This window comes from Amblyomma mixtum, chromosome 3 (genome assembly GCF_055824585.1).
Source record: "Amblyomma mixtum isolate Tamu chromosome 3, ASM5582458v1, whole genome shotgun sequence".
In the NCBI taxonomy this organism is placed as follows: Eukaryota; Metazoa; Arthropoda; class Arachnida; order Ixodida; family Ixodidae; genus Amblyomma; species Amblyomma mixtum.
In genome coordinates this window covers 384,266,533-384,286,213 of record NC_143014.1, presented here as the reverse complement: position 1 = coordinate 384,286,213, position 19,681 = coordinate 384,266,533, and the positions used below count along the sequence as shown (strand labels likewise).

The following is a 19,681-nucleotide window of genomic DNA, read 5'->3' as shown; positions in this document are numbered from 1 at the left end:
AGAGAACCGACGAGGGGATGGCGACCTGCGTGTCCCGCCGGTAGATTCGGCCAGATAGTCGTTTCCTATCCGGGGTTTCCTATCCGGGGCCGGGGTTTCCTGAAGGCGACTCGGCGACGGCGGTGGTGCGCGAAGAGCAACAGCGGCGTACGTCATTAGCGGTGGGGCTGTAGACGGCTGAAAGGGAGCTGGAGTTGTAAGCGCCTGTTTCACCTCTTCCCGAATAACCTCGGAGAGGGTATAAACCGTTGGCGCAGGCGGCGTAGCCGGGAACAGCTTCTGGAGCTCCTCGCGAACGACAGCGCGCACGGTTTCGCGGAGCACGTCAGTAGTATTCATTTCAGTGGCTGCAGCAGCATGGCGGCGAAAGGCTGACGCTCGTATTGCCGCAACCGCATATCGAGTGTCTTTTCCATGGTGGTGGCCTCCGACAGAAATTCTGCTACAGTGCTCGGTGGATTGCGCACCAGTCCGGTGAAGATTTGCTCTTTTACACCTCGCATAAGGTACCGAAGTTTCTTCGGCTCGGTCATATCCGGGTCAGATCGGCGAAATAACTTCGCCATCTCCTCGAAGTACACAAGCGCGCCTTCATTTGGGAGCTGAATTCGAGACTGAAGGAGCAGATCGGCCCATTCTCTTCGAAGCACCGTGGTGAAATCTTTCAGGAACTGCTCTTTAAATACATTCCACGTTGTTATGGACGACTCCCGGTTCTCAAACCACGTACGAGCTGCGCCCTCCAGCGAAAAGAATACGTTTTGAAGCTTGGAGTCATCTGCCCACCTGTTGTATCGGGCCACGCGTTCAAATTTTTCCAGCCAGTCTTCCGGGTCTTCGGCTGGAGAGCCTTGGAAGCTCGGTGGCTCCCGAGGCTGGTGCAGCACAACGGAAGGTGCACTAATCGTCGTCTGCATGCCTATTTCGGGCTGGACGGTCGTCGACGATGGCGCTGGACGAACCGATTGGGTCGAACGAGACTCCAGGAGCCCAAACTCGGGTTGAAGGCCTTGGAGCCGGCGGCTGCCGTGGTGTACAGGCGTCACCTCGATGGCAGATGACCCTCGAGGACTTGAATCCCTGCTTGCTAGAGGAGTCCGAGGCATGGAATGCGTTACCCAGCACCTCCACCAGATGTCAGGCGTGGTTCAGTACGGTTGGGTACGTCAAAGTAGGCGACTGCAGTGGACGTCGGTACCAGCCCTAATGGTGAGCGTTCGCTTGCCCCACACTTAGGCTTCTTTCTTTTCTCAAGGCGAGCTCGCGCGCATTCCGCGCTGTCGTGTTGTCATGAGAGCGATGACGACGAATGGCGGTGTCAATATTTTCTATCACATGGCGTCTAATGTTCAAAAAACTTTTGTAAATTTAATATAAATTGTTGTGTTATATAATTTAAGTACAGAAAACACCGCGGCAAAGCTCAAAATCAATTTTTGTATCGTTCGGCACGTCTGTGTTACATTTCGGGCAGCTGCAGACGGTAGCAGTGCAGCTTAAGGTCCCATAAGGCTATTGTACCGCAGAATCGTGAGCGTATCTAAAAACACTAGGCGGTATTGCCGCTTAAAGGGGTAGAGACATCAAATTCCAAGGTTGTACAAAAGACTGCCATACGTTTCCTTTGTATGTGAGGACCATAAGAGGGAAGTATTAAATTTAAGGGAGGTCTAGAACATATTTTAATTTAATTTTAAAGTTTGTGAAAATGCTCACTCTTGAAGTCTAAGCCATCGCTAGTGCATCAATGTGACGTAGGAACAGAGAAGAAAACAGAAGCAAGTATTTCCTACGTCATTGCACAGTTTTCTGACGTACGGGACCAAGTTTTGCGGTTTCGCGGCCTAGCAACCTTGGTTACGAGTGCTCATGAGTCTTTTTTCTGCACGCTCGCGAGTGCGACGGTGCTTTACGCCCGGCGTTGCCGCAGGCGATGTCGTTGCCGAAAGATCCACTTTTGCACAGGCATATTGCCGGTGCCCTAATCTAGGAAGCATTCTCTGGTATCATGGATTTTATGTATTTTCTTGTGCGAACGTGAAGTACGCCGATCATGCCGGCCGGCCAGCCTGGATCCCGTCTGCCGGCGTCACAAAAACGAGCTAAAGTGTGTTCTTGACGTAAATAATAAACCCTGGGATACGAAATGTGAAAAATGTGTCATTTTTGAGGATCGCAGACCGATACTGAGCTGCTGGCAAAGATAACGACTGTGATACGAGCAAACTTCTTGCCACAACCGCCTCGCAGCTGCCGCTGGCCCGACGTTGGGGTCCGGCTCGCCTGGCGCCCGCTCGCTTCGCTGGTGAAGGCGTCGCGGAGATTTACCATACTATTATTTTATTGTGAGATGATGCTGTTGACAGTAAAGCGATGTGTAGGGTAGGCCGTTTATTATAGCGCAGGCGACTTCCGAAGCGCCGGCCGCTGCGGCTTCGATGCGGAAGAGGCTATAGAAATAGCGACGACCACGGCTACCTTGCAGCAGCAGAGCTCGTCGCCCGGAGCGCGCGCGAGCGATGTTTTTGCCGAAAGCTCGAAACATAAGCAGGCATGCTTTGTCGCTGCTCGAGCAGTCATTCTGATAACAAGGCGATCTTGTCTTTTCTTACGAGATTTGTACACCATCCCAAGCAGCGCTCACGCACTGCTGCACGGCGGCGAAGTGCGACACCGGTTGTGGGCGGAGCTTGGGTAGAGCGGCGCAGCGATGCTCACCGCTCCGTGTCCCTGCTTGAAGTGGGGCGGCAGTTCGCAAGCGACGATCGGTGCGGCGAGTCGGCCAAGTGGCCATATGGCTGGATGAATGTTGGTGCGCGTGCATTATTTGTCTAAATAATGATTGCACTTCGCGCTCTGAGCTCGCTACTTGCTTTTGGTCGGCGAATGTTCTCGCTCGGCCACCGATCTGCCCAAGACACGTCGGCCGACGGGTCTCGTCGGCATCTTTGGTTGGCGGCGTTGTCACACTAGGACGACGCTTGGTCGTTCGGGCATCGTCGTCGTCGGTGCAGTGTGACTGGCTAGTCGGGGAACGACCAGGTTAGCCGACGCGACCGTCGGCGTCGCTGTCGCGTCGGCATCGGGGTCCCGTCGGCCTATTGTAGTTCCTCGTCTGCGTCATCCCGCGATTCCTCATAATCGGTGTCTTCGCCGAAATAAAACTCTTCTTTCCGACTCGGAGCTGTTCGGCATTGCGACTTGCCCTCCGCCCTCCGTTTACGCGCACCACGTGTGTGTCAAGCAGACGACATGCCTACAACGACGTCACGGCTTTCCGGACCCACGTGGCAACGCATTGTCTGGTTTTTGACGTCATGTAAAAGCCTGGCAAAACCTGGCAACTACGAACCGAAACCGATACTGCTGGGTACAAATAATACGATTATTAATTATATAATGCGAGTTCATGCTTCTAAGATGGTGTTCCATGCTCACTGAATCGCTACGCATTATTTACAACCCAAAGGTACAACACAAAATTGTGGTGTCTCTACCCCTTTAAACTTTATCGTCGAACCAAGGTAAGTCATAGCGAAAAGCAAAAACGTCCGTGGTTGCAGGTAAACATGCCGACCGGAATCGCAAGGACTGCGAACCGGCTAAAGCGGGCGGCTCTCGCTTGGAAGGACGCCGACATGTTTTTGAGCCAAGGGCGCAAAAGCCGCAACTGCCGCAACGCTAACTTCTGAAAATTGCGTGCGTACGCTAACCCTATTTCTCCGTTAGCGTTCTGCGCATGCGCACTCTGGAACCGCTATTCCGCTATGCATGAAATTGCACGCTATGCACGAAAAGCGCTTTTAATCTTGGTGAGGGCAACAGTACATGTTCTTTTTCGAACATTCATTCGTGTGAGTGTCATAAAATGATCAACGTTCCAAAATCAAACAGAAATAGTCACCCGTCGACGCACTACGTCCCCTGACGCCGCGAATACCGGTCGCCATATCGCTGCTTCAGAAAAAAGCCGCTTGACACCGCCACCATCGCTGGAATAACCGGGCCTTCTTTCTTACAGAAGCAGGTGTCTCTGCAGGATGTGGACGGTGCGGCTAAACGGTGTTCCAGAGCATGTCACCCACCAGGCTGTACACATCAACGGCAAGGTTTACTCGTTCGACAGTAGCTACACGGCATGGAACTTGGTCCGCGTGTTCATCTTCGACCACGCGTCGCGCCGGTGGGATATGGTGCAGACGCAACTTCCCTACGGCGGGCCTATTAACATTTCCCGCCACACAGTTGTAGCGTACGGCCACTGTGCGTATCTGTGGGGTGGCCCGAACAGGTGGCCATGTGTACTTCGCTTCGACTCAAACACGATGACATGCAGCCGTCTGGAGGTGTCTGGTGAGGTGCCCTCATCGCTTTTCGGCAGCGGAGCTTGTGTTGTGGGTCACCACAAGTATGTCTTCAGTGACTGTGATTCTTTTCCATATATGCGGGTCCTTGACTTGGATACCGGAGTGTGGCATCGTGTCCCCACCACCGGAGAGGCTCCGTTTCAACGTTCCAGCCAGACTGCGTCTGCCATCGGGACCCGCACATATTTGTTCGGCGGCAGCGCAACAGACCGTTCTCTAATCCTATACTATTTTGAAACGACCACCTCTTCTTGGGTGCGCCCAGAGGTTCAAGGCGTTCCCCCTGTGTATCGGCGAGGACATTCCGCCTTCGTGTTCAACGAAGAGCTGTACATTTTCGGAGGGTACAGCGATGTGCTGAAGACCTTCTTAGCAGATATGCACAAGTACGACCCCGTGACGTCGTGTTGGACCGAAGTGAAGCCATGTGGCTCTCCACCATCTCCCAGGTACTGGCATGGCTGCTCAGTGATGGGTGAAAGAGTGTTTATCTTCGGCGGCTTTGGGCCGGCACCCAACCAGGATGAGTGGCAGGTTGCTGAGGAGCGAAGGGCGCTCACCGATCTCTACGTGTCGCACTTGGCACCGACACTGAAGAACCTGTGCTTACTTGCAGTAATTGATGCACGGCTGGATCTACGCCCCTTACCACCCTTCATTAGAGAAATGGTCTACGCTGTAACTTCTCACCCATCGTAGTCGGTAGTAGATGCCTCATCTCAAGCAAACTGAGTGCCTGCGGCGAAGCCATCTTGCTGGTACGGTGAGACGCAACTTCGGCGCAGCTGCTTGACACAGAAATAAGCACTTCTTTTATACGCAAACAACGCCTTCCTTCAGTGCTCTATTTTCGCGCAAGCAAGAAAGTCGCTAGTGTTTTGTTTATATTCACGTCGCTCGGGGCCTCCTCGTTTTCGTAAATAATAAAGGGAACAAATTTTTCGAACGAGGAATTATTCACTGAAATCGATTCACCTCCAGCCCGGTGGTTTCTTCAAGCAAGTCGCATTAACTCCACTTGGGCATGACGCTCGTGATCAATTGTAGTTTGCCGCGCCGCCACTGCTGGTCATCCTTTTCAAAGCAGATGGTAGATAGAGATATGTGGCGGTAGGCGTCGATTTCAGCTCTTGTCCGGAAACAACTTGCTTCTTTTGCGACGACTTCAGGAAGCCAGTTATAACTTATTTCCGCATGTCTGTCCTCACTTTGACGCTCCATTAAATGTTCACTGATTTCATAGCCTGCTAGTCATGGTCCTCTTTTCCCGATATGCATTCTAAATACAACCTGCAAGCACCCGATCAGTACCTGTCTTGAATCGGAGCCGATAGAATTCGTCAAAGCTTGTGTAACTGATTGTAGCAGGCGCAGATGGTATTAAAGGCAATCGACAGCATGCTGGCCAGTATTTGAAGCTTCTCGACAGCCTATTTACACTGGTGTGATGGCGCTCTAGCGCGCCGTGCACGTCAGATACATTCTCACCCTATTGAAAGAACTCTGCGTGAGTTTGCACGAGAACAGTGATTTTTGTACGATCACGTTCATTTTGCACACGAACGCGCAGAAATTGGGCGTTACCTGTGCGCATTCTGTGCGTCCTGTGTGTACATATGCGCGTACTGTGAGCTGATAGACGTCCACGCACACTCTTTGCGTGTAAAAAATCGTGGACGCTCGTGGACAACTGTCTGTAGGTGGACATCTGCGTGCTGAGAGGGGGCGTGCCGAAGCTGTGCGTGCTTATGTGCATACTGAGCAAGCTCAGTGAGGCTGCGTGTGGCCATGTGTGCGTTTGCTTGCTTAGTAGCAACTTGTCGAGACTGTAAAGGCCCATTTAGGGTGAAAGCAAACAAAGTTCGAGCATTCAGTTAATGATTACTTCTCAATAATGAGCAATAAGCACACGTTTTGCTGTTTTATAATTTTCGTCTTGGCGTAAGTACCCATTAATCATTTTCAACTTCAGCAAACAAATAACCAAAAAATTATCTGTTGGTGCAAAATGGTTCCCTTCGATACTGCAGGGACCTGTACATGACAACATGCACACTGAGCAAGAACTTGTCAACATTGCAAGTTCATTGTAAAATAATGTAAAAAACAAGCTGCTAATGACTCTTACAGCATCCTTCAGTTCTTCCTTTAACCAATTCTGAAAGTTACAGATATCATATAGATGCATGATGAAAGCCATCCAGAGCGCTTATGTTGTTGCCCGTCATGCAGACAGCCATATGTCGAAATCAGAAGCAACACAACCATTTGTTGCTTGCACTCGAACGGAGTCAATCAATGGAATAACTCTGAAAGGGCAACAGTGTTTGTTAGGTGCAACAAACAAGCTTGGGGATATAATCAGGTTCAATCAAACATGACGTGCAGAAAGCGAATTGTGAGCTGTAACAGGAATGTTACGAGGCAATTTCCAAAACTTAAAGTCATTAGCATAAATTTACATACACGTAAAAAGGCCATGTAAGCCTACATGAAAAGACAGTTTTGAATTCACAGTTGGTGTCAAAAGTTCAGAAATTAGTGCCCTCTCTCAATTTCAGTGACAAATCACAGATCGATTAATTAATTCCCAGTATGGCTCCAGAACAAATCCAATGAGTCTCAAATGTGCAAAGTATATATACCACACATGTTGCCTGATTAGCACCAGCATTGCATGATGCATGACAAGGTATCACACTCTTCATTCTTCTTCAATCTGTTTTGAAATTTGCACTACCACAAAGACCATCTGGATGGACTATGATTCGATCATATTGCTGAGAGTCACATTCGGAGACCAAGAGCAACTCAACAGTGTGCTGCACATGAGTGGATATAATGCACTGGGACAACTGTGTACAGTAAGGAACGCTTGTAAGGCGTCAGGTATTTGCTTGGGGAATGTAATCAAGTTCAGTCATGTTTCATGTGTAGAAAGGAAGATAAAAGTTGTAGCAGAACTATGAAATCCAGCATCCAATACTGAACTTCCCCAGGTGATCTACACACACATAAAAAGCACGAAAGGATAAGCTCAGCGGTACTGTTAAGTTTGATGCCCTTTGAGGTTTGACTTGCGCGTCTGTATGCAACCATCAGATACCATCTTGAAGTTACCAGAATGCCCAAAACAACTTTGTTGATCTGTTCTACTCTAAACTGAAATACTTTTCCTTAAAACATTTTTTTTTGCAACATGCTGTGTAGCTAATTATAAAATAAAGAAAAGAAGCTGATAAAATTTTCTCATCTCAAACGTACTGATAAGTACACAAATCTGAGTGCTTTCAAGAGAGGTGACGCACCCGGTATTCAGTGTCCAGAAGCATGCATAATGCTGCAGAATCCTATAGCAAGAAAATTTCTTTTAGTTGACAGATGTCTATGTCTGGTCACAAAGTCAATACCAAGTAAGGCGCATATCCTAACCTGCAATTACATGAAGCTGCACGTGCTTCATAGGCTGTAACTCTGCCAATAACTGCTACATATTTCCCACCTCTAGCACGAGTGCGGAATCAATATACAGCATGGAAACAGCAGTTTTGTTGCTTTAGCTTCTTTACTATGCTGTTTAGGCAAGAGACGAGTTGAAATATTTGCATGGGCAGTTCTCGATTGAAGTAACGTAAAAAACATCCGCACTCCTTTCTGCTGAAGCGACTAGTGGACCACTTTTGCATGTCGCATCTCGTATGACTTGCTAAGGGTCCAGACTGACACACGCACTTCGTCAAACCTTCACACAAAACACTCTTCGCTTTTGCTATAAGCTCCGGCCACAGGCAGTAAGTGTCCCGTCACCGTTCACATCGCAAAAGAAGGCAGCGCTCGCAGGCGGTCAGTTTGAGCTGACAGCGACAGGCGTTGCAGGCACACCGCCGACTAAGTTTCCAAGGAAGCCACACTGTAGAAGGGCGCCGTCTTGTAATCGAAACACACTACAGAAACAATGGCCACTGTCGCTGCTTATGAGCCAGGCATTTTTGCAACGAAGTTAGCAGTGCAATAGGCCGAAAGGTTCGACTCATCAAACGACGGCACCGCACTGCTGACCTCATTATCGTTGTCGACCAGACATCAATAACACATATGCCCCGACGGATCGCTAAATTGGGAGCTGCTACTACTCCTGGATGAGAGCGCGCCCACCGGCAGCACAGACCGGTAATCCTTCTTTTGCGATTCCAGCACAGTAACAGCGGCGCGCAAGACCGCCCAGCAATCCTTCTTTTGCGATTCCAGCACAGTAACAGCGGCGCGCAAGACCGCCCAGCAGCAGCACGAGAAAACAAGCGAAGCTCACGGCGGTGATCTCAGAAACCATGCAGCATGTCGGATAAGCTTTGGATTTGACGCGCTAGATACTGCCCACTCACGCACGCACGCACGCACGCTTGTACCGACACGCATATTGGTGGTGTCCAATCTGAACGAGCCGCAAGGCATGCTGGGTACTCCGACTTCCGGGTCTTTCGGCGAGATGCGCGTGTACGGCGCTCTGCTTGAAATGCGGATTTGCCAAGCTTAAATTCGCTCCTAATAAGGTAATACGCGCGAATGAAGTAGTAAAAAAGGTCAGCATGCTCTACATGCATTATTATGCCCACGCTCGACGTTCCGTATTGGAATTAAGGGCGGAAAAGCGTTGTAAGTGCGAACGTTTCGGCATGCGTCGTCTGTTCGCGCTGAAGTTTAGGACGCTTCATTCACTCGCTGAAAGTCCTCTTCTTGTTACGGTTATGATATGGCTGCTACATAGTTCTCTAATATATATTAGAGTACATATTTCCTAGAGGTTTCGCGCTTCCAGGCGCTGAATATATGGACTACCAGCAACCGCAGCCTAGCATTACGTACGAGCGCACATTGTAGCAGGGTGGCTACGACGGCAAGGAGCTTGAACCGTGTAAATCCGCGGAGGACTTTCGGTACTTTTTCTATACACGCCGCGGTGGCCTAGCGGTTCGGGCGCTCGGCTACTAAGTCGGAGGACCCGATCCGGGACTCGGCGGCCGCGTTTCCGATGGAGGCGAAGCGCGAAAGGCGCCCGTGCGCTGCGCGATGTCAGCGCACGTTAAAGAACTCCCGGTGGTTCCAATTAATATGGAGGCCTCTACTACGGCGTCCCTGATTGCCCACGTGTCGCTCCTCCTCTCGAAAGTCTGTGAACTTATCAATGTTTTACAACCTTAGCAAGGGGCACAATCTGTTTTATTGTCGGTTCCTGTACTTGTCAGCTTAATTGCTTTCGTTGCATATTTGCTATGCTTTATGGAATAATTACTGCAGAAGCTGGCATTCTTAACAACTCTGTCATGTGATTTAATTTTAGTTGAGCTGTAATGCAAAAATGCAACTGCATAGAAATGTGTTGAATTTTCAGCACTACAGTAGTCTTTCTGCCTGTACGAATTATGCCCCGACAAGCATGCACCGAGACTTTGTGACTGAAAACCTCCACTTATGTGCGCCAAGAGCCCAGATGGGAAGTTACATGGCAGCTATTCCAGCAGTGAGAGGCGTCCACTTACTGCAGCTTTGGTGGATGCACAAGAACTTTTCTCACAAACAAAATTGACTATGCATAGCTATGCACTGCAACTGCATTGCAATGCATTTCACACCCTGCATGGTGGTGTGGGACATTACAAGCCATTTACATTTAACTTGCACCTCTGAATGTTAAGAATTTCTGTACTCGATTTCCCGATGCTGGTTGCTGCATTAGGTAGATGAAAAAAATGCACAAAAATAAATGCTTTGTTTTGTGTCATCTCTTGAACATTCACTAGCTTCAAGGATGTAAAATCAATGTTGCTTCCCATGAAAGCAGAGGAGAGCCTGTATCCATTTTGCTGTCGTGTACTCCGTGCTCTGAGCCTAGTTGAAGGAGAACCACCAGCCTGTGTACAGACAGATGTCGCCAATGATTGGCACCTCAGCTGTTGATGCCTAGCTATGTATAGAAATGTGGAGATGTATAACTTACGCACTGTATGCACAATGTTCAAGGTAAGGTAGGTAAGTAACAACACTAGCAGCTAGGCAAAAGATGAGCTTGCCTTCTGTTTTTCCTAATAAAAGCCTAAAGCCAAAACAAGGCATCAAAGCCTGCTACAGAGCTTCACTACAGGCACCACAACACGCACTACAGCGCTTGTCTCTTCTCCTTTCTTTGTTTGTGTTTGCATGCTTTGGTGCTGCTCCTTTTCTTAGATTCAAAATGCACCAACTAGCCCCAAAAGAAGTTTTATTGAACGTAAGCAAAGTCAGGCACAAACACAAAACAGTAAGCAACAGGAGCCAAAAGCAGAACAAGCTCCTGACTAGGGCAGCTTTACTGTTGAACTGCAAGAGGAGCAAGTTTCTCAGCTATTAACGAGAAACTCTTCTTGTCCTGTAGGTATAACATCATATCTTCGTCTTGCAAAACCTTTCGCAGCGCATTTTCTACAACATGTAATAAATGAGTTTAATGCAGGAGATCTTTGCGACAAATAGTAAATTATAATAAACAGTATGGTCGAGCGTAAAAAAAATATCATGCTTCAGCTTTTACAGCACACTTGATACGAGTTGTTTTCAGAATCTTCTACAAGTCCCTGTTACAAAGTCTTGAGCAATGTTGAACGAAAGGCATTTGCATCCAGTTTTAGTTTTGGCGTTAACAATGCGGCACAGCTTGCACATTGATAAACCATCCCTAAGACACTAGTGATACCAAAAAGTCTGGAATGACTGAACACAATGCGTTCCTTGGCTTTTTAATAAAAAAACGTAATTTTATAACATGATTATTACTCTTGATCGTTATGAACCCAACGACCACTAGACCAGCCTCTGCCTTCCTTGTAGCATCTTCCACTTCTTGAAATCACCAATGTACCTCTCAATAAGTCAAATATTAAGTGCAATATTACTACATGCAAACATTCAATGCATCACATATGCAAGCTACAGACGTAGACATTTATTTACTTCATATGCATGTTCAGCACATAAAGAGTGTGCGAATGACACTTTGCTGCACAGTGAGAGTTCAGTATTACAGCATTTGTCTCAGATGTCAATTCTACTAAGTTCTGTACAATGAAAGGTGAAAAACAGCTAGGCTATGTTGGGTGCCATTTATTTTTAATTGTGTTAACCTGAAGTGAAGCTTTTCCCAACTTACTGACTCAGAGTATGAAAAGAAAGGCGGTTAATAACTCTTATCACTTTCTAATGCGATCACCTCGTCTGTCAGCCTCCTTCTCCGCACACAGGAAACGAAGAAACATTAGTGCAACATGCGGGTCTACACAAACAGGGAACTTATGTGTAACAGGTTGCTTAATTATAATTTTCGACACTTGCTGCGTGCTCATGTCGACTAATGTTCTGCTGAAAACGTGTTGCAGTTTGAGCATGAAATTAGCGAAAATGGCCTTATAGAAGAATTTATAACTCTTGCAAGTGCTCGTAAACATGCCTTAACACTGCGACCAGAGCAGTGCCAGCGAACGAGATGCCGCCGTACGTGGCCGCGGTGTCGCCGTTTCGACAGCTGACGGCAGTAACAACACACGCCTTAAGTATTAGCTATGAATTCGAGCTACTCGCATTCAGCGCAAATGTCTAGGAATAATCGTCCTGTCCTTTAACATCTTAAGTTGTCACGTTGTACTAACGGAGGCCGAACAGCATATATTTGCAAACATAGCCCGCGCGGTGCTGCCGCCGTCATGTGAGAACGGTTGTGGCACATAGCCGAAGTCTTCCGAGCGAGAATTGGTGCTCCTCAAGGAGATAAACAACCTACTTTACCGAATTCTTCAACTTCCACAACGCTCTCAAACTCTGCCGCCAACAAAATGCTCGAAGCACAGCATTGGGTTGACCGTCGCAGGCAGTCTGCCAGCGGATCACAACGGCGCACTGTTCTTGCCGTTCCCTGTACTTGATGGCACTCGGAACATGTTGCATTCCGTTGCAATGAAGTTTCTGCAGGTTGCGGCAGCGCACAACATCCTTTTTTGCGGCAATGTGAGCGCCAGTATTAAGAAAAGAAAGACCGAAACCGCACGTCTGCAAGCAATGCCTACGCAAACCAAACGACAGAAAAGTTCCGGAAGTTCAAATTCACGTGACAAAGCTGCGCCGTGACTCAATGTCCGCCGTCAGTCCACGCGTCACAAATTTCTCAAGTTTTTAATGCTAATATGTGCACAAGAACTTAATTATTTTTGTAACGAAAGTTTCATTTGGTTTTAGTCCTTTGCTATCGCACTGCCCAAAAGCATAGAGCCCGAAAGAGACGACCTGGAGGAATGCCTGGAGGCGATGCCTTTCTAAACGGGCCGAAAGAAGCCGGAACTGGCCGAAGCGCTAGCCAACGAACGCAGCGTCTGGGGAGGGACAGCATGGCGGTCAGCGTTATTACGTTTGTCGTGGTCCTCCTTTGTGGTGCCGAGGGCATGAACGATCGCTGGCATGAGCATTTGTCACTCTTCCGATATGTGATGTGCCCACAGCAGTGAAATTCGCTGGTGCGATGTACGAAAACCTGGTAAGGTGCTGAGTAAACCTGTGTTTATAGCGTGCGTCAGCGGGCTCGACGGATAGCGCGTCGTCCTTTGCGCGCCTTCACTGGAAACGCTATGCTGACGGCGGGGCTCATTTCCTCCTTGGCGGAGCAGCTGGTGGGAGACCACTACCCGGGTTACATCTCGCATCTTGAGGGTAAGTTAATTTTCTTCGAGCCTGTTCATTATTTCAAAGCCTTTGCGCACAACTGGCCACGTCAACACAGCTAGTACAGAGACGCGAAGACGCAGTGCCTTTCGCGGCAGCACGCAGCGCTGAAAGGTTGTTTGCTGGCGGCACACGGGCATGAATGCGCGTGTAGTGTCAGTGGTCACACGGTCATGGTCAGTATGCCATGCAAATATGCACAGCTGATCCGATCGCGGGGTGCACGATATCGGCGCCGTACTGCCGCCGTACTGCCATTCATCTCTCGCCGAGAATGGAATATGTGCCCGCCAATAGATCTTCGGCCCGGGCTTTACATTCTCGCCGCATGTTACGCTGTAATTGAAGTAACAGCGCTCGAGCAGTTTAACTACGCAGACTGCGATTCAGCTGTATGCGTTAGGATTGAGCTTCCTCCTCTTTCACTTGTATTTCACTTGTACTTTTATGCCGCCGCGGTGGCTCAGCGGTTATGGTGCTCGGCTGCTGACCCGAAAGACGCGGGTTCGATCCCGGCCGCGGCGGCTGGAATTTCTTTCGAGGAGAAATTCTAGAGGCCCGTGTACTGTGCGATCTCAGTGCACGTTAAACAACCCCAGGTGGTCGAAATTTCCAGAGCCCTTCACTACGGCGTCTCTCATAGCCTCAGTCGCTTTGGGACGTTAAACCCCATAAACTAAACTAAACTAAACTTGTACTTTTATAAATTGTGTATTTAAGGTACGAAGCTTCGTATGATCCAGCTGTGTTCGTACTTATAGCCGAGCCAGTGTAGTCGAGCCTTGAATAGCAGAACGGTGAGATAAAAACAAATTGCTCTGAAGTTTTTCGCCTCTATTTTGGCATTCGCTTTTTCATACTTTGGCTCGGAGCTGAAATGGTACAAACAACTGCAAAATGCACACAGGTGCCCTAGCTCCATTTGCCCTAAATCCCGAAGTTGCAGTGAAACTTGAGGGTAATTGAGCCTTCAATATGTGCGAAGATAATCTTGATTGTTTCATGATTATAACCGATGGCGCAAATAAATCTGACTTTGACTTAAATATGCTGAGGTACCTCTCCAATACCTTATTTGATGTTAAAGGAAAAAGTGTGGTTTTTCTGCAATTGGCAGTATTAATTCATCATACCTGTGAGAATGTGAAATCAGTGCTAATCATGCCAGATTTCAAATTGAGGGACGCATGCAGAATTTGAAGCAAACCAGCCTTCTACTGAAAATATCGTTCTGCTGTGGTCTGTTCTTTTGAATGGTGGCATGTATTGTAGAAACGATGCTGGACATCGATATGCAAGTGATGTCTCGTCTGAGGCTAGCTTGTGAATGACTGCCGTGGTTATGAATTTCTTGTTGCCTGGCCCACTTCGAAATGTGGTTAAACAGTCGTGTTCCATTCGGCGACTGGCTCCTTTTTGTGCCATGCATTTTGCCTTACATGCTTGATTCTAGTCCATTTTTTGCACTGTGCTGCTGTTAAATGTGTATTTTACCTTGCAGCAAGCTCCACATAGCTTTACCAGCAATGCCTCTTCCAAGCTCTCCAGTATAGCTGTGCCAGCCTTTCACTTGGTGCTAGGATGCCCAGCAAGCAAGCAGGCTTTTGAGGTAAGCACTGAAGACATCTTCCGACACATGTAGCTTTTATTTTCCTAGTCCACTGCTACTTGTGTGACCCCTCGTTATGTTGATTTTGGCAAGTTAGGTTGCCTGTTAAGGGCTCTCTTTTGTTTTTCTCCTGCTGCTGTGGCCTACTGCGTTGGTGTTCGGCTACTGAGCCCAAAGACGCGGGATTGAATTGTGGTGGCTTCGTTTCGACAAGGCGAAATGCATATTTGCTCGTGTGTTATGCAATGTCAGTGCATGTTAAAGAATCTTTGGTGGTCGAAATTTATGCACAGCCCTCCTCTATGAATGGAGCTATTGTTCAACTTTGAGGCATTAAAGGGACACTGATGGCAAGCTGAAGTTTACCTGTGATGATGAAGTTCCGCATCCTAACCACAAAGACGACACTTTTTCTGAAAGTGGAGCTGTATAAGCCAGAGAAAGCAAAACATACAATTGTTATCAGCACCGGCTGATTTCGGAAGTAAATTGCGATGCACTGACTCCGTTTTTTTTGGCACAGATTCCAGAGGCTAGTCTGAACTGCCATTCACCTCAGAACGGTTATCATGGAGTCCTTTGTGTATACTTCATGAGTTCAAACCGAGTGGCGGGAAAATTTTTAAATGTAATTTTTGCGCCAATCATTGTGTTGATGGCATTTGCGCTGCTGTTAAAAACCGGGATAGCAGTATGGTATCCCATAAAACTAGGTTCAGGACTTGCAGGAAGTGGTTTATCACATTCCGCTAGCTTGTGCAAGAAACTACTTCAGGGATATGTGCAGGTTTCTTTAATGTGTTCCTGAGTGAGCACTAACTCGTTAGGGTGAAGGCAGCTTCTAATCTGGCACTACAGTGCCAATGTCGTGAGTGTAAATCATAAGATGACCCATCAGTGTGTACGCCTGATTTCTGTGACACTTCAGTGGTGTATAGAAGTGGTAAACAAATCTGTAAGGTATTTGATGCATATCTCCAAGGCAACGGCTGTATGAGTAGCGAAGCCATTAGTCAATCTTCAACGGAAAGAATTTTCTCTTTTAGATGACGTGCTTGTATATCAGTGACAGTTATTTGTTGTCCTGCCTTTCGCTGGTGTGGGTCATGTGTGGCGCATCTTCATGCGAGCCTTCTTTTCCTTCACAAAAAATTCAATTGATAGTCCAACCTGTTTTCTTCTCTTTTCCTGTGTTGCATCTTTTGGCTGGTTTTAAATCTGTAACTCAGCTCAGACCGTGATAATTACACCCGGAAAACAGGGCTACTGAATGTGAGCTTGGCATACATACGTACTGTATGTGTGAAAGTGCAGTTTACAATTTTCAGAAATGCTCGATAGGCTTACAAGAATCTAAAATTTTGTTGGAATTCCTATTTGTTCTCTGTACAAGTGTCGAGAGTTTTTCCGCTTGTGGGTTTCTACGTGGACACAGGCCACCACCCACCGCGGGTTCGAGCTTCGCGCGAGCCAAGGGCCCCGATCAGCCGTCACCACACACCACTGGGACACCGATGCGGCGCACTCAACCTCCGCTGGGAGGAGAGCGATTCGCCGCAAAGAAATAGGCCTCCAAGTTCACAAAGGAGACGTTTATTCACGTCGTCCTTCAGCAGTACACACACACTCAATCGTCACCCCGTCCCGGGGGCGCGCGAGGAGCAGGGCTCCGCTGCGCGCACGAAGCGACTCGAGCAATGTGCGCCGCTAGCACGCCGCTGCAGGAGAATGTCCCCGCGGCAGTGCTGTGATCTCTCTCTCGTGTCAACCGTTGGGCCGGTTACGAGAGAGAGTGGGCAATCAACGCAAGGTACGCCTGTCTGAGGTCGCTGGACCCCGAGTGACAGGCTCAAGCCGCTGCAGGTCAGAGGACACGTGCGGGCGAGCTCGAGTAAGCACTGGTCCGAGCGGCAAAGCCGGCACGGACAAACAGTAACGTACGCACCTTACGCTGTCTCGGAGGGATCTCTCTCTCTGGGCCCCGCTCGGACGGTCGCGCCGTGCGCGGCCGCCCGTAGCGGGTCCCGGATTCCCGCCAAAAGGCGCCAATGGCAAAGGCCCTTGGGGAGCCGGGGCGGAGCTGTGGCCAAATGACAGTGATTAGTCACCCAGCCGCCTCTCCACCGCCTGAGGCGGGAGCAAGGGAAAGAGGAGAAACAACGCAGGAAGCCGGCACAGCCGCGCAAAGGCAACGGCGGAAAGCCAGGATTCCCACATCCCCCTCTCCTTAAATGCCCTCCTACCCGTCGGCAAAGCACGCGGCGAAAATAAAGAAATCAATAAACAAAAAAAAATAAGCTACACTTCAGTTCCAAAATAAAGAAATGAATACACAAAAAAAAACTAGCTACACTTCAGTTCCAGCCAGAACAACGTAAAAAAAAGGGAAAACATGGCAAACAAACAAACACTTGCCTACGCTTCAAGAACACTAAACAGCTTGCAGATTATATACAACTTACACAAGATGTGAATTCAACTGTACAACTATGTGACAGGTGGATGTCAGCCTCAAAGTTCTATGGCGCGGCCCAGTGGGCCGGTCGGCGACTCACCGCTCGCAGACTTCAAGTTGAACGGGCTGGGAGGGCCGACGACTGATGGCGGTCCTCTTTCCGTTGATGTAGGGTGCGTTGATGACGACGGGGCCGCGGCAGAGCACTGACCTCGCGCCCTTGGACACGACATCACGTTCGGGCACAAGAAAGTTAGTGCACCCCTTTCACGCCGGCTGAAACGGGCGAGGACGTTCGGCGGCGTCCAGATGTGTAACCTTGTCCACAGTGAGGGGTCCTTCTCATCCTCGCGCTCACGCAGAAGGACACAACGGCACAACTCACAGGCGTCGCCTTGGCTCATGGTTACGCGCGCACACAGTCACAGCCACAACCACGCATACACCCGCAAGTGCGCGGACGCTGGTCGGCGACAACGACCCCCCCCCATCAGAAGCGTCCAGAGGCGCCGCGGCGAGGGTCAAAGGGTGCACTTTCCGCCCCCCCCCCCATCGCCCCAAACGCGCCGCCAACTTCCCCTCCATACGGGCCGCACAAAACTCGCACCGCGACACACGGCTCCTTAACGAGCCCACCACCCACAGTCGGGCCGGAAATGAGAAGAGGCGCGCCGTACAAACAACACCCATCTTTTGCTTCTAGAAGATAAGAGCAAGCACGAGCGGGCTGAAGTTTGCCTATGTACATCTCGGTACGTTAGACAAAAACAGACGAGCAAGCGGGAAACGAAAGTGGCTAGAAACTGACTCAAGCAAACAAATAAATAAACTGAAAAACACACAAGGCTGGAACTGAGCATGCTGCCAAAACAACAACAGAAGAAAAAAACACACCGTGCTTCACCTGGGTAGGGCCTGACAAGAAAGCTCGCCAGCTAGCGGAGGCTGCGTGCCTTCGGTTGCGGAAAAGTCCGCCGTCCGGCATCAATCACACAGGTGACCGTCGCCTCAGATTGTACCGGTGCTCCGTACGCTTGCGTTCCGCAGCACCAGTTGTGCCTTTACACTTGCCTTTGATACCAATGGGTACCGGCGCAAGCTCATCAGACCGTGACGCGTAGGCCTTCAGGTCAATGAACCCCTGCTTGCTCCTGGGGAAAGGCCCCATCAAATCGCAGGTGGCCATCTGCCACGGACGCACACTGTCAATCGGTTTCATCATTCCAGGCGGCTTGCCACCCCGTGACTTCACCGCTTGACAGACATGGCAGGAACGGCAATAGCGGATAATGTCACGCTTCATGCCGGGCCACGTCACCGATTGACTCAGTTTTGCAAAAACTCTGGAGTCACTCAGATGACCGGCCAGTGGTTCGTCATGAGAGAATCGCAAAAGTGCGCCTCTTACCCCCGTATTCACAAATGTTCCTTTCCTTAAAGCGTTAAGTGGGCCTTCGGCAAGGACGGCCTAAGTTGAAACGTAAGATAAGGCTGAAGTCAGCCTCAAAAACCAACCTTACGCGATTTTAAGGGCGCCTTACGAAAAGGGGCTCCTATCCGAAAATGTTGGTGATATGGGAGCGAGGCTACTCGCGTTTTTATGTTGGAATCATCTGGAGATACACGTATAATTTATTCCTACGACAAAAAGTGAATAAAAATTTCTCCTAGCACGCTTGCAAGTAAGCATCAGAGATTTTAGGCAAACAATTTTCCAATTTTGAAATTTTTTCTTCTTTTGCAGGCCACCCTGTAGTGTAGCCGTCACAATAATGTGCTTGTTGATTTCACGTCGCCCGCCTCTTTTGCGAGTGTTTGCTTCTCGACGTCGGTTCGACAATCATGTTCGACAATCGAGTTACAATCCGGGAAACTGTCGGCTGGGACACGTTTACAAGGTCTCCGGACGCTGACCAATTCCGAAGCGCCCTCAGCTGCGGCATCGATGAAAAACAGTTAGGCTTAGCGACGACTACGGCAGCCAGGGAGAAACGTTTGCCGGGGGGCAGCGCAGTTCGTCGCTCGGCGTGTCCGCGGGCGGCGTCGTTGCCGAAAGCTCGACTGTCTCGCTGATTGGTTCAGGGGCTTGCGTCTCGCAGTCGCAAGGCTGGAATATCGAGCAGCGAGCAACTTGCCTGCGCTTCGTCCGCCACTTCTTTCGTGAACGGTAGGGACAGACTCACTGGCTCTCCGAAGACCGCGGCCGCATACTCGCGTGTTCACGGAGAGTGGACCATCCTGTACATACGCTTTGGTTTTGGTTTTACATTACGGCCTTCGTACTACCTCCTTTTTGTTTCGCCGAGACGGCGTCTGTCAACGCGGAGATCGCGCCTCGCGCAACTCCTGTCGCACTCGAACACGAAGCTAGCAGGGCGTCCGCTCCGGCGGCGCGCCTAGTTTCCGCGGCTCGCCGCTGCGGCGCTGGCATCGCGCTCCCGAGGGAGCACTGGCATTCCAATCGCAAAATGGGAGGTGGCAAATCTACGCGCTCCGACGCGCTCCGTATGC

The 19,681-nt window shown here is 49.4% G+C and overlaps 1 pseudogene; it reads left to right on the top strand.

Moving 5' to 3' along the window:
- LOC149357069 (uncharacterized) overlaps positions 1-19,681 on the top strand; it is a 70,011-nt pseudogene that overhangs the window by 25,706 nt on the left and 24,624 nt on the right.